This window comes from Parasteatoda tepidariorum, chromosome 6, assembly GCF_982258835.1.
Source record: "Parasteatoda tepidariorum strain Cologne lab strain chromosome 6, Ptep-v5.0, whole genome shotgun sequence".
In the NCBI taxonomy this organism is placed as follows: Eukaryota; Metazoa; Arthropoda; class Arachnida; order Araneae; family Theridiidae; genus Parasteatoda; species Parasteatoda tepidariorum.
Genome location: NC_141760.1, coordinates 9024440 through 9038776, shown reverse-complemented (window position 1 = coordinate 9038776; position 14337 = coordinate 9024440). Strand labels below are relative to the sequence as shown.

General features: G+C 29.3%; 1 protein-coding gene across 2 annotated transcripts in view; it reads right to left on the bottom strand.

Moving 5' to 3' along the window:
* The window catches only part of LOC107456846 (sodium/potassium-transporting ATPase subunit beta-2-like), a 107111-nt gene that overhangs the window by 83575 nt on the left and 9199 nt on the right, over nt 1-14337 (bottom strand). The window contains exon 1 of one of the 2 annotated variants that reach the window (XM_071179028.2): nt 8848-9124. The exons of the other annotated variant lie outside the window; for it this stretch is intronic. The gene's annotated coding sequence lies outside the window, so the exon portion shown is untranslated. Of the gene's footprint in view, nt 1-8847; nt 9125-14337 lie in introns of those variants that run through there. 2 annotated transcript variants of the gene reach the window in all.

Here is a 14337-nt window from a genome sequence, read left to right as displayed (position 1 = left end):
ATCAGAACTATATATTTTTTTCTCTATCAGAAATGTCATTTCCATAGAGTATGGCAGGTGTAAAAAATGAGTGCTATCACACAGCCAGTTTAGATAAAATCATTTTGAAAAAACTTTCTGCAAACACAAAATCTCAATTAAAAAACTTCCTGCATGCATTGATTAACTCTTGTAACTAGTTTCAATCCTTTCGTCGAAATCTAGTTTTGGTGAAATTCGTTTGACAGAAGTAGACTTTTCTTCTTCTTCAATATTAATTCTATCTTAATTCATGCCACAGGAAGAATTTTGGCAAAAAACCAGAAAAGAGGAAAATAGAAATCCAAAAATATTATGTGCAAAAATATTTTTTAAGTAACTGAAAAAAAATACCTGAAATTTAATCAAGAAAAATCGCATCAATACGAATCTCGATATTTAATTTTGGAATCGCGTGAATATGAATATCGATATTTGATCTTAAAATCGTGAGAGTATGAATCTTGATGTTTAATTTTAATATCGCCTAAATACGAATCTCAATGCTTGATTTTAAGATAATTTTATAATTTTCAAGTCACTTGAAGCACAAATCATAACAGTGGCTCTTAAATTGCGAGAATACGAAACGCGATAGGTGATATAAAATAGTGAAAAAGCGAAACAGGGTATGCGATCTTAAATCGCGAAACTAGGAATCGTAATGTGCTATTTTAAACCATGTGAATGTAACTTAAAACCACTTTTGAATTGGTGCTAAAAACGATTCTTGTCGGGATTTCGAAAAAGACAAATTTTCCTTGAAGAGGCTTGATATTGAAAAAAAAAATTCTCCGACAGTGTCAAATTTTCAGCGAACGGTGTTCGCGCTTTCGTGTATATTATACGTGTCTGCACAAAGCTTAACATTTTTTCTCTTCAATTCCGAAAATAAATATTTCCTAAATGAAATTTTTCAGTAAAGAAATGTTTGCAATAGTTCCGGGCCACTAAGAACTTCCGGGCAATAGATCATCATACCGCCACCACTAAGAAATTAGCATCTAGGGCCCAATATTTTTTAAAAAAAATTACCATACAAAAAGAAGAGCTGTGAGGCAGATTTTCATTCATTTACACGTTGATTGCCATATCAGCCATTGCTGATTAATACTGAGTACTTAGGAATATCAAATACTGAGAAATATCAGCCTATGTATGCCTAAATATTAGGCTGATGTCAGTCATTGGTGACTGGCTGTGTAAAATATATGATATAAATCTAAAGATATTAAACTGTTTTAAGTAGTTAATGAAAATGTATTGAAAATTTACTTCATTCTTTGCATTTTGTATAAATTTTTTTATTTATTTTAATCTGTTAGTGACGCATTTTGCATTGTTATACAACAATAAGAGTGTTAAGCTGCGCGGGTGGCCCACATGAGATTACAATAGACAATTACAATGCGAATGCAATGAGATTACAATGAGAATACAAAAATACGGGCGGTAATTAACGTGTTCACATACATTAACGTGTTCACAAAATTTTGCCCCGGATCCAAGATTATTTTTTTCTATTCGCAGAGCTATAATTATATCCAATAAAGGATCTCATTCTTCTCTAGTTATATGAGTTTCTGGAGGAATTCAAAATGAACGTCGACGTCAACGTATCGGTGTATAACGTCATCTGCGTAAGCACAACATGCATATTTTTAAAAATCTAGCTATGCCCACTCATGTTTTGCGTATTTTATCATCGACACACTTTTATTAGCATATTTAAGATTAATACCTCGGATCATTATTACGTGAAAAAAGGAACATTAGATCAAAAGTTATCAAGGCATTTATTTTTATTTTTTGCGCACTATGCATTTAACGTGTTATCCCAAATTACTTGCATTCTTGGAAGCCAATTTGAAAATTAATTTTCTAAGACAACCAGATAACAAATTAATTTATGAGCTCCGAACTAAAACAATCAGTTAAAATCTAATAAGCGTTATACTACTTTCAATTTTGTGCAAGCATGTAATAATATAAATATAAATACATGTATATAAATATATGTATATGTATATAATATATGTATATGTATGTATACATATATAATATATGTATATGTATATAATATATGTATGTATATATATAATATATATGAATATGTATGTATATGTATATAATATATGTATATGTATGTATATATATATAATATCCCTTAGGAAAATTTGCCATAGGTTTGCCATAAAAAATGCCATAGGATATTCCTATGGGGTTTTGCCTATGGCAAAATTTTGCCATACACTTTTGCCATACATGTATGGCAAAATTTTGCCATACGTATATGGCAAAAGTGTATGGCAAAATTTTACCATAGGCAAAACCCCATAGAAATATCCTATGGCAAATTTCTGCCATACATGTGTGGCAAAATTTTGCCATATGCAAAACCCCATAGGAATATCCTATGGCATTTTTTTATATGGCAAAATTTTGCCATACGTATATGGCAAAAGTGTATTGCAAAATTTTGCCATAGGCAAAACCCCATAGGAATATCGTATGGCATTTTTTTATGTGGCAAAATTTTGCCATACGTATATGGCAAAAGTGTATGGCAAAATTTTACCATAGGCAAAACCCCATAGGAATATCCTATGGCATTTTTTTATATGGTAAATTTTTGCCATTAAACTAAGATTTGCTACAGCTTATGACGAAATATTTTTCCATAGGCTATGGTACACTTTTGCCATACAGCCATAGCAACATTTCTCGTTGATATTTTATCATACATCAAAAAATAGTTACTTACAATAATCGTTCGCAATGTATATTAAAATTGCAAAACTTAATAATTGTAGAATAAATATATATCCAGAAAGCTTTTTTTAAGAAAAAATTCTTTGATAAACTTCTCCTGTTTCACTTGCAGAATCCTTTCTGAAAGCTGTTCTCATTCAAATAAATTTTATATGATTAGTACTAACCATTAGAAAATGGGCCCGGCCGCCGGAGCGAGTGGGGAAAGTATTGGTTATGTTGATTAGGAACAAAATATATTGAGTACAGGCAACCAATATTTGTTAAAACTGTGAAAAACAAGAAAATAGAAAGAGAGTCTGGAGGTCGGAGCGAGTATAAAAAACGTTAATTTGATTGATTGGTATCATAATTAGTTAGATGAGCGTCAGATATTAGAGGAACCTAAAAGAAAGCAAATTTAAATAATGGTCCGATGGTCGGAGCGAGTATGAATTTTTTTAAATTTTGATATGCGATACTAAGCTACTATTAAACAGACTACTAAAACAATAAAATACTATGAAAACTCAAAAGATAAAGAGTGGGGCCGGTGGTCGAAGCGAAATTAGTTTATAATAGACCAAACTGGACAAAAGCCGAATATGTAACGGTGCTGCCAGTGGTGGCATGTGAACAAAATTTTATCGATAAAAAAGATGGTATTGGACTATGAAAAGCTAAGAATAGAAAACAGGCTAAATTAGTTGATCCCCTACTAGTGAGGGATATAAAACTCAGAAAATTTATGTTGAGTTGTGTTAAGCACAGTTAGAAAAGAGAACGCAATATTGAAACATTGGTAAGTACAAAACATGTTTAAGACATGATTAAAATTGGTAAAATTAATAATTGCTATTTACACTTGGTCAGGGATAGTAAATAAAAATTATTTGGGTATAGGGCATCGCTATGACGAAAAAGTTGTAAACTTAAGGAGAGATTAAATTGTTAAAAGCATTTTTGGTATCAGCAGCAGATGATTTGGCCAGGGACTGTTCCGTTGATAATATTGAAGCAAAATAATTGTCAACCAGTAATCCAGCAAATCTAGTTAAGTGATGACCCTAAGCTATGCATAAATATGAAACAGAACATTGTACAAATATATGTGGATAGTTAAGAAATATTAATTGTAAGATAGTAAAACACAGAGACATGATAAAAACAATTTAATGGCAAGCAAAAATTAAACACAAAATAAAAATATAAAGCCCTAACGTATGTAAGATAATGTAAAAAAGCATTGCAAGAACCTAAGTGGAATTAAAATAAAAAACTAATGAGAATGTAAACGCTGACTTTGATATTGATATATGACAGCAATAAAATTTAATTATCACCGAACAAGTTAAAAGAATTAAAAAAAATTCAATTATTAAAGAAATGATGATCTGGCTTGATCATAAGCACTTAACTGCGTTTTTCATCATGAAGATTGTTTACAAATTGCTATGGGGAATAGAACACCATTAATAATGGAAAAGTGTTGTGACTTCAAAAATTTATATAAAATCAGGGGGAGGGGATAAAATAAAAAGGAAGATGTCGTTTAATCAGAAACAGTTGGGAGAAAGAAATATAAAAATTTTAGATAAAAATATAAACAGCGAGATATTAATTAAAGTGTACTATGTCAGCGTTAACAAATAGCAAAATTTAACACAGCGAAAACCTATACCCAATCGCGACACATTTTAAAAAGATACAGATAATAAAAGTACCAGACAGCCGAAAATTAAAAACTTAATAAATTCAGATAGATAATCGCATAAGCGTTTGCAATAAAGTGTTTTTGACCAAGAATGAGATCGAAAAAATATTAAAATAAGTCGCCAAAGTTAGCGAAAGATTCCACTTGTAGTGGATGACACGTTAATATGGCGGTCTGATACGCTAAGCCTAAAAGAATAGAACATCGGATTTCAAACACTCAAAAATTGTAAAATTGGCCACCCAGTGGCCGGAAAAGACTCACCAGGAATCCTTTGTGGGACTACATGTTGAATTTAATTAACTTCGGGGTGAAATAATGGATATTTATTTCTTTTAGAACATGTTTTTGAGGACTCCATAGAAGTTGTTGTTTCGTTGGTGGAGATCTAAATCAGCTTTTCTCTATGGTATTCTGCCATACAAATCTTTAAGGTTACCATTGGCCTATGGTATACTGCCATACGAATTTCTGTGGTTGCCATAGGCCAATGGTGACGTGCCATACAAATCCTTATGGTTACCATTGGTCTATGGTATACTGCCATACAAATCTTTATGGTAGCCATAGGCTTTTGGGGTTTTGCCATACAAATCTCTATGGTAACCATAGGCGTATGGTATTTTGCCATATGAATTTCTATGGTAGCCATAGGCTTATGGGGTTGTGTCATACAAATCTCTATGGTAACCATAGGCGTATGGCATCTTGCCATACAAATTTCTATGGTAGCCATAGGTTGCCATAGATTACCATAGGCTTCTCTATGGCAAATTTTCCTAAGGGATATGTATATGTGTATAAATAAACAACATTTGAATTTTAATGATGTTTAAAAAAGCAAATTTATCATCCAAGCCTTCATCATGAGGCATGTTAAATATATTTATGTAGTAGATAGAAATAAGTTAAATTAATGAAAAAAAATTACTGAATGTTTAGAAATATGCGAGCTATTTGATTGTAAACTGTTTGGAGTAGTACCAAACTAATTATATTATAATAAAAGAAAATGTAAATCGATAAGGAAATATTGGAGACATTATTAATAAAATTGCTAACTAATCAATAATTGCACTTTATCTTTTGCTAGTTTAATCATGTTTCCTGCTATATTTTTGAAGACATAAAGTAATTAATTAAAAGTCAGAAAAAAAACTTTGTAACATGTTGAATAAAATATTCGATAAGCTACAAGATATTTTCATTGAGAAACAGAGAATGGTCACTACCTGTTCCTGGCTCTATAAAAACACAAAAGGCTTCGTAATTTTTCCGAAGCACTTTAGCAGTGAGTTTGGTAAAATTAACAATTTAACATTGTTTTAAAATATAACTTAGAGCATTGCATATAAACCGTTTAATTGGTTAAATTTATTTTTCAATTTTGTATTTATTACTAAATGTGTGGTAACAAGAACTATAATTTAGAAAACCAGAATTTTCGTTTAACCATTAACATTATGAGCAGAAAAACTTTTAAGTGACTGATTTAAATACCATATATATAGGTTTTATTACAAGATATACACTGGTTATCATAAATTAAGGAAAATTCACAAAAATCGCGATAACTCAAGAAATTACACATGGAATTTTATGAAACTTACCCACAATATACAACACATAGTAAGGTATTAAACAACTTAAAAAGAAATTATCAGACATTAATAGTAGTATAGAAATTAGCACATGTATAAAATAAACAAATTGGAAGTATCGGTTTGCAATAGAAAAAGTACCTTTAATATGAAATATGATTGCCTCTAGAAGCAATACAGCACAAACAGCGATGTGTGATGCTTTCAATTATGCGGTCTATCAGTTCAATAGGAAGTGAGAGCCATTGCTCTTGTAAAGCAGTTGCAAGCGTGGCAAGGGTCTGAGGGGGCGGATTGATGGCAGATACACGCCTCCCTAGAGCATCCCAAACGTGCTCGATAGGATTCAAGTCCGGGGATCGAGCTGGCCACTCCATGCGAGTAATTGTTTCCTGTTGAAGATAATCATCAACAATGCGAGCTCTGTGTGGTCTTGCATTATCGTCCTGTAACAGGAAGCAATCACCGATTGCCCCGGCATATGGGCGCACATAAGCATCAAGGATGTTGTCTCGATAAACCTGAGCATTCACGGTTCCCCTTGGAAAGACATGGAGGTATGTGCGCCCTCCTAAGGATATGCCTCCCCAAACACAGACACTGCCTCTTCCGTATGCATCTCTTTCACGGATGTTTGATGGATGATAACGGGTCCCAGGTTCTCTCCATATCAAATAACGTCTACTGTCACTTTCTAGACTAAACCTGGACTCATCCGTAAAGAGAACAGGCCTCCATTGATCTGACGTCCAGTGGACATGTTGTCGGGCCCACTGCAAACGGTCTCTCCTATGGCGTGATGTGAGCGGCACGCAAATGGCTGGTCGTCTCGCATACAGACCACCTTCGTGGAGCCTTCTGCGCACAGTTGACGTTGACACCAACCTTCCGGTGGCTGCAGCAAGAGAGGATCTAAGATGTGTCGGAGTAGCGGTTCTATTCCTGCGTGCACTTAATGTCAAATATCGGTCATCGGCACTGGTCGTAACAGTTGGCCGTCCTTGACTGAACCTCCTAGATGCCGAATCTGTGGTTTGAAATTGCCTCCAAAGTCTATGAACCACAGATGGACTCACATTTAGCCATCTGGCCACTTCTGATTGACTCTGCCCTGCCTCTAGTCTCCCGATGGCTCTCCATCGTAGTTCTTCAGGCAAATGATGCCTAGAGGTCATTATTACGAATTGGCTATCTCAGATTTTCAATGTCGCAATCACAGTAAAATTTGTGTGCTTTCTCTCAAACTTGGACTTTTATGCTCCAGGCAGATGACGTAAGCCGAGTGCAGCGCCACTAATTTGCATATTGCAATTTTACTCAGCTACTCTTAGTGGACAACATATGCAAATTTTGCACGGTTTGGCTTACTTTTGAAAGAGTTATCGCTATTTTTGTGATTTTTCCTTAATTTATGATAACCAGTGTATGTTGTTGTTTTTTTTGCCAGAAATGTCTTTATCATAACGAAAGGAAATTTTACCAGATTTTTTTTCTGCGTGCTTAATAAATATGTATACATAACATAAATTTTAAATAAGTTATATACATAAAAATAGTTTACAAAATGATGTGTGATTTATCGTTAATTTTTTAAGCAACTATATATGTAAGGACAACCAAATTACCGCAGAATACTAAGGATTTGATAGATTTTGAAGTTCACGAGACATTAAGAAATCTTTATAAGCTATATAAAATATTTTAGATATATGTAAAAAAAGATACATTTATTACTTTTTAAAGATTGAATCGCAAATATCTCTCTATCAGTCTGAAGAGGCATTTTTAAAAACTAATTTCAATACTAATTAGGAAAAGAGTTTTACTCAATGTAGACTGATTGCTACTAATTATTCATAAAAATTTGGTATTTTTTGATTCTTCATAAGCACTTTTCAACATAAAAATAACCATTTAATCATAAATTTATTCTTGATTAATAATGTTAAAATTTTTACTTATAAGAAGTTGTAATATTAAATGTAATATTAAAAGGTACATTAAAAATAACTAAAAAAATGCATAATATAAAATTTCCGAGAAAAGTTCATATTTTAAAAAGTTTCAAATTGTCATAGATATTTCAAATCAATTGGAAAGATAATCAATTCGCTTTTTTTATTTATCTTGATAAATTTTGTCTTTATTTACTTTTGCTTTATTAACTTTCTTCAAAAAAAATATTAAAATTAAAAGATATTTAATCACTAAATTAGTGTGACAAATTGTCTTCTAATTTTTCTACAATGTCTGCTTTTTTAAATAAAAATACTGATAATGCTCACGGAGGAAACAAAATGGTAAAATTATGTTACTGTATGATATCGAAATTTCTGGTAAAAAACCATATTCCGCTATTAAAAACCGAAATAGACGAAATCTAAACAATTCATTTATTGATTTTTCCCTTAAATGGTAAAAGTTCACTGTAAATTTTGTTTTTTAAAATTTAAGTTTCTATTGCAGCGCATTTAGTAAAAACTACAAAGCTGAAAAGTAAATTTAACCGAATAAATTGTTTTTATGCAATGCTCTACCATATCATGATAAATTCGTCAAATTTTATCACACATTCTAAAATCATATTTTGGAGTTAAATTATACCAAAATCATTGAAAAAGAGCATCGGTTAAAGCTGCCAAGCTTTGTATTCACAGAGAGCAGGAAACGCTGTAAATTTTTCCATACTTCTTTTCTCATTGAGCTTATTAACATTTTGCAAAATATCGAAAAATTTTGTAAAAAAGAAAAGATAAAACTTACCACTCAAAAAATTGAATTTGATTGATATTCTCATAGCAAAACATTCTCAGTTTGTTTATTTTATTAATCCAAATTTCAGATATATAGTTTCCAGAAATATCCAAAAATAATCCGGATTGAACACTTCGAATAAAATAATCCCTATTTGGTAAACAGGTGATGAATAGAAAGAAGTGAATGCAAGGGAAAAGATTTAGGAGAAAATCACAGCACACGCTTCTTCGCGTAACCTACTTTACCCTTCTGGTTTTGTTGCACTCAAAATCCTAGATCTTCCAAGGCACGCGGGAAAAAGAGGGAAAATATTTCAGGGAAAATCGCATTATGTTTTCCCTTTTCCAGAATTTTCCCCTAGTGGACGTATTTATATTAGATGCACTTAGGAAACTTTAATAACAGTTTGTTTTCAAGTACAACCCTTAATTTAAATTTTTTTTAAGAGTTTAGTGTTTTTTTCCGGAAGACTTTGACAATATTGTTTAATTAATTTTAGTACTTTTTGGAAATCAGACGGATGCAAAGTTTAATTATTCATTAAATTTGTGATTTGAGCAAATGAAAAATTAGCATAAAAATTTTGAATTTTTGGATAAATTTAAATACATACATTAATAGGAGCAAAAATCTATTATAATGTCTCCAAATTATCAGAGCTATGTAAATAACTTGTAATCAAAATAATTTGTAGCGTTACTATATCTATTATAGATATTGATTGATTTCATATTTCACATGTTGCATGCATCTGTAAAATATTTAAGGCGTTCTTTTATGTGAAATAGGAATAATTATAAGGAATGATTTCAACAAAATTATAGGTTATAACTGCCGTATTCCATTTGGTATGTTCAATAAGGGTCATTAAGCAATAGATCATGAACTCTTTGTTCAAATGTTTCTGTTGTTTATCATAGAACATAAATTCTTATTTTCTTATTAGTATATAAATTTTTACGTTATAAATTCTTATTTTCTTATTATACATTATATAACTTTTTCTAGTATATAAATTCATATTTTCTTTTATAAACAAATAGTTTAATTAATTTTAACATAATTATTGTTTTATTTTGTTTTTCGTGACCAAATTCATTTTTTATCATATTTTGTTAAAATTAGAAGCCGTAACTAATCAATCTTTAAACATTTAAAAAAAAAAGTATATTAAAGATACAACAATACGCCATTTTTAGAAATATTTATCCAATTTTTCATTTAGTAATATTAAAACCATTATTGACCTAGCTGGACTATACTTCTCGAATTACCAGAATTCTTATTTAAAAAATAGAAGTTAATGGTTCAGAAGTTAAACAAATTATAAGCATAAGGAAAAAGAAATAATGGAAAGAAGTTGACATTATGCCATTAAAAATTATGTAAATGCTATAGAAAAACATAAATTGGCAAGCAATTAAAATAAATTATCAGCCATATATTTATGTATATATATATATATAAGTTCAAAATGTAGAATAAAACAAAGAAAAATTATAGACATATGAAAAAAAAGAGGGGGGGGGGGAGAAATAATAAGTAAAAAAATAACAAACAACAGTTTAAAAAAAGTGAAATTTAATTAAAAAAACCGGAAAAAAAAGATATAATCTTTTCATAAGCCCACACGATTATATCCGTAAAACAGAGTGCTTTCTGATGTGCTTTCTTATATATATATATATATATATATATATATATATATATATATATATATATATATATATATATATATATATATATATATATATATATATATATATATATATATATATATATATATATATTAAAAAATATATTTTTACGGAGAAAAAGAAAAAAATATTAATAAACAAAATGTTTTTAAACACTGTTTTAAAATTTAAAGAAAATGAAAAGCCGGAAAAGAAAATAAAGAAAAGGTATAAATGAGTTCTATCTAATATTATATTAATTAATATAGCCAAAGCAAAATATATCAATGCAAGCATATGAGGAGCACCAAAAAATTGAAAAAAAAAATAGTTAATATTAAGCAAAAATACAAAATATAACGTATCAAGCCAAAATAGAAAATATTTTTTTTAATACTTCTTTAAATATTTAAATATTTTTTAAAAAAATTTTCTACTCTTCAAAATCTACTTTTTTCCTTGTTTTCTTATACATATTAGCGGTTATTCTTCGACTAAAGGAATATTTTCTTCTGTGTTATTATCTAGTACTATTGTATTAATCTACTATTTGATTTTTTAAAATAAAAACATTGTTTGATGTGAAAACTATGATTAGCGGGACGTATTGGGACGTATTGTCATGATAGGTCAGTATTGGTTTTAAAATTATTTAATAAGGGGTCAGATAAATATTTCTAAAACTGCTGTATTGTTGTCTCTTTAATATACTTTCTTAAATGCTTAAGGATTGTTCAGTTTCGGTTTCACTTTATTGAAGTGATATATATATATATATATATATATATATATATATATATATATATATATATATATATATATATATATATATATATATATATATATATATATATATATATATATATATATATATATATATATATATATAGTTAAAAAGACAAAGAAAGGAAGGGAAAAAATATTTTTTTAAAGAGAAGAAGAAAATTTATTATTAAATATCCTCTAATTGTTTGCATTCGGATAAAAATGTTCCCACCAAAACTTTTTTATGAAGAAATATAATTACAATTACATACATTGTATTTTTTTATATAGTAATTATTTTAAAGTTTTCTAAAGAGTAAAATATTTATAATGGCAAATGCAATATAAATTTAAGATCTTTATTAAAAATCAGTTTTTGCTCCTGAAAGCAGAAAATAAATGTTTCCTTATTGTGGAAGAAAGTACGATTTAAAATAAGTTAATAAAGTTAAAATACGCAAAATGACATGTAATAAACTAGCATTTTATGTATATAAAATTAAATTCATCGTTAAGAAGAGGACATATGGTGTAAAATTATTGTTTAACTAAGCAGAGAAACAGTTTGTACTTGCATGTTTGATATTATTATGTATGGTACTGTGAAAAATAATAAGAAATAAATCTTGGAATAAAGTATCATTTACAAAAAGTGAATACACGGCTTTAAGGTTAAAATACCTAAAATAATATATAATTAACTAGTACTCCTTGTATATATAAATAAGTTAATCGTTAAGAGGAGGAAATATCATGTATATTTAATGTTTAACTAAGCAGAAAACAATTTGTACTTGCATATTTAAAATTATTATATATATTACTGTAAAACAGTAGGTTATTCAACATTTATGGTGGTGCGAAAATGTCTTTTAAATTCAATTTAAGGAGAAATTTAAAAACTTATTAGCAATTAAAAATTTGGAAATACAAAAAACAGATAATGCTTTTTCTCTATTGTGCTTGAAATAAAATTATTAAATATATTGAATATTGAAAGTATTAAAAAGAAATGAGTTTAACTGTTCACAAAGACAAAGTATTAAAATCTATTTTGAAATGAGCATTAAGGAAGAAAGTTTATCGGATAACGAACTAAAGAAAAAGGAACAAAATTCGAATAAAACGTCCTTTTGCGGACTTATCGACCAGTTCCCCAGAAAACTTGAAGACTGCGAAGCGAATTTCGGAGAGAAGGGATATTCGAACTGAGAATTCGATTGTAGTTTGGGAGGGGTGGTGGGGCGTAGAAACAGGGCCGCTTGTTTACTTGGGAAGAGCTAGGGAAAATGTAGGTCATAGAGTCTTGAATTTCGACGTACTTTTTCCTTTTTTCGATTCTTTTTTTCAATATTTGTTGAAAGTGTCTTTTTTTAGACTTTCTCTCGCTTAATGTGAGCTTTCGATTAAGAATTTTTCTTTTCGTTATTTAAGAAATTGGGAGTGTGAAATATGCTTCAGGATATGATTGCATTATTCGATAAATTTTTCTAAAATTGAATTACAGTTTTTTAAATTGAATGCAGGAAAGTTCGTAATTCTTCTGGTCTTTGAAATTAATATTTTCTACAAATATCAAATTCAGTATGTTTTCCAGAATATTTCAAAAAGCGAAAATAGATTTCAAATTGATGAAAGAAAATTTCTAATTAATGACATGCTCAATTAAAACTGTTTATTTTTTTTGGGGGGGGGAGGATGTAGTTGCAGCAGTTGTTTTCTGTTTAAGAATTAAAAAAACTAAAAATTAAATAGTAGTCACACACCTGACAGAAAAGTTTTTGTGTTCCAACTTAAATGAATCATTATTATGTTTTCATTTAATTTTAACTTGACGAGAACTTAATTTCTAATTAATGAGATTCTTGTTATGTTTTTAAATTCACTTCCTCAACTGAACTTCATAAATTGTTCATTTGATGAAATCAGTCTTTAGTTGCTTCCTAACTTCTTTTCAAAATGGAAGAATTGCTTAGAATCATGTAAACGAGACAAGGTTAGGATTTTTGCCTTTGATGTATGTTTAGTTAAACAGCTTAAATGCTGAAAATATTGTTATAATTAAATAAATTATTTCTCTTTCGACCAATGTTTGAATTATTAAAGTGGCAATTTCATTAAGTATTTAACTAATTGTACAATTATTTTGATTTTGAAATAGAGACGGGTAGATGACAGGTTTTTAAACTTCATAATTTGTCTCCAACAAATTTTAAAGATTTACCTGTAAAAGTTCATTTGCGTGCTTCAAACGTTTCAGTCAATTCGTTATTTTTTACAGAAAAAATGTTTTAAAACTTTGATTCTAAAACTGTTTTTAAAACTTTAAAAAAAATTATTATTATTGCAGCTTAAGAAAACACAACCGACAATGACTAGGCACGAGACTTAGTGTTTCATTAAAGACTATTTGTGTTCCATCTTTTGATATCCATATTTATGAGGCAATGCTTCCTGAAGTAACTTAAAAACTTTTAAGGTTGAGTTTTCACTTTAGCTGAGAAACATACCGCACTGTTCTTAACACTTGCAAGACAAGGGTTTTATTCTCACTGTAAATTGCTCTCTGATCAATAATTTAATATTTCTAACAAATTGAAAGTAACTGCGAAAGGAAATATTTCTGATATTCTGTTCTTTGAAGTACCCAAGGAATATATTGTGCAATTTTTACGCAAATGGAAGCATAACCCTAATATCTATACTACATGGTAAATAATTCTGGTAAATTTAACATTTTTTTTTGGAAATGTAATTACCATATAGTGCGGTAGTTTACCTCACTATATGGTAATTACATTTCTGGTAAAAAAACGCAACTATGATTAATTAAACCAAAACATGGAGTATTTAAACCATTCATTTGGTAATTTTTCCATCTATATGATAAGGCTTTACCGGAAATTCGGGTTTTCAAAATTATAGTCCTTGTCACCACACATTTAGCAAAATACACAAGAAAACAGAAAAGCAAATTTTATCAAATAAGTGAATTTTTTGCCTGGCTCTAAAGTTTCAAGATAAAATTACCAAGTTTTATCACATTTACCAAATT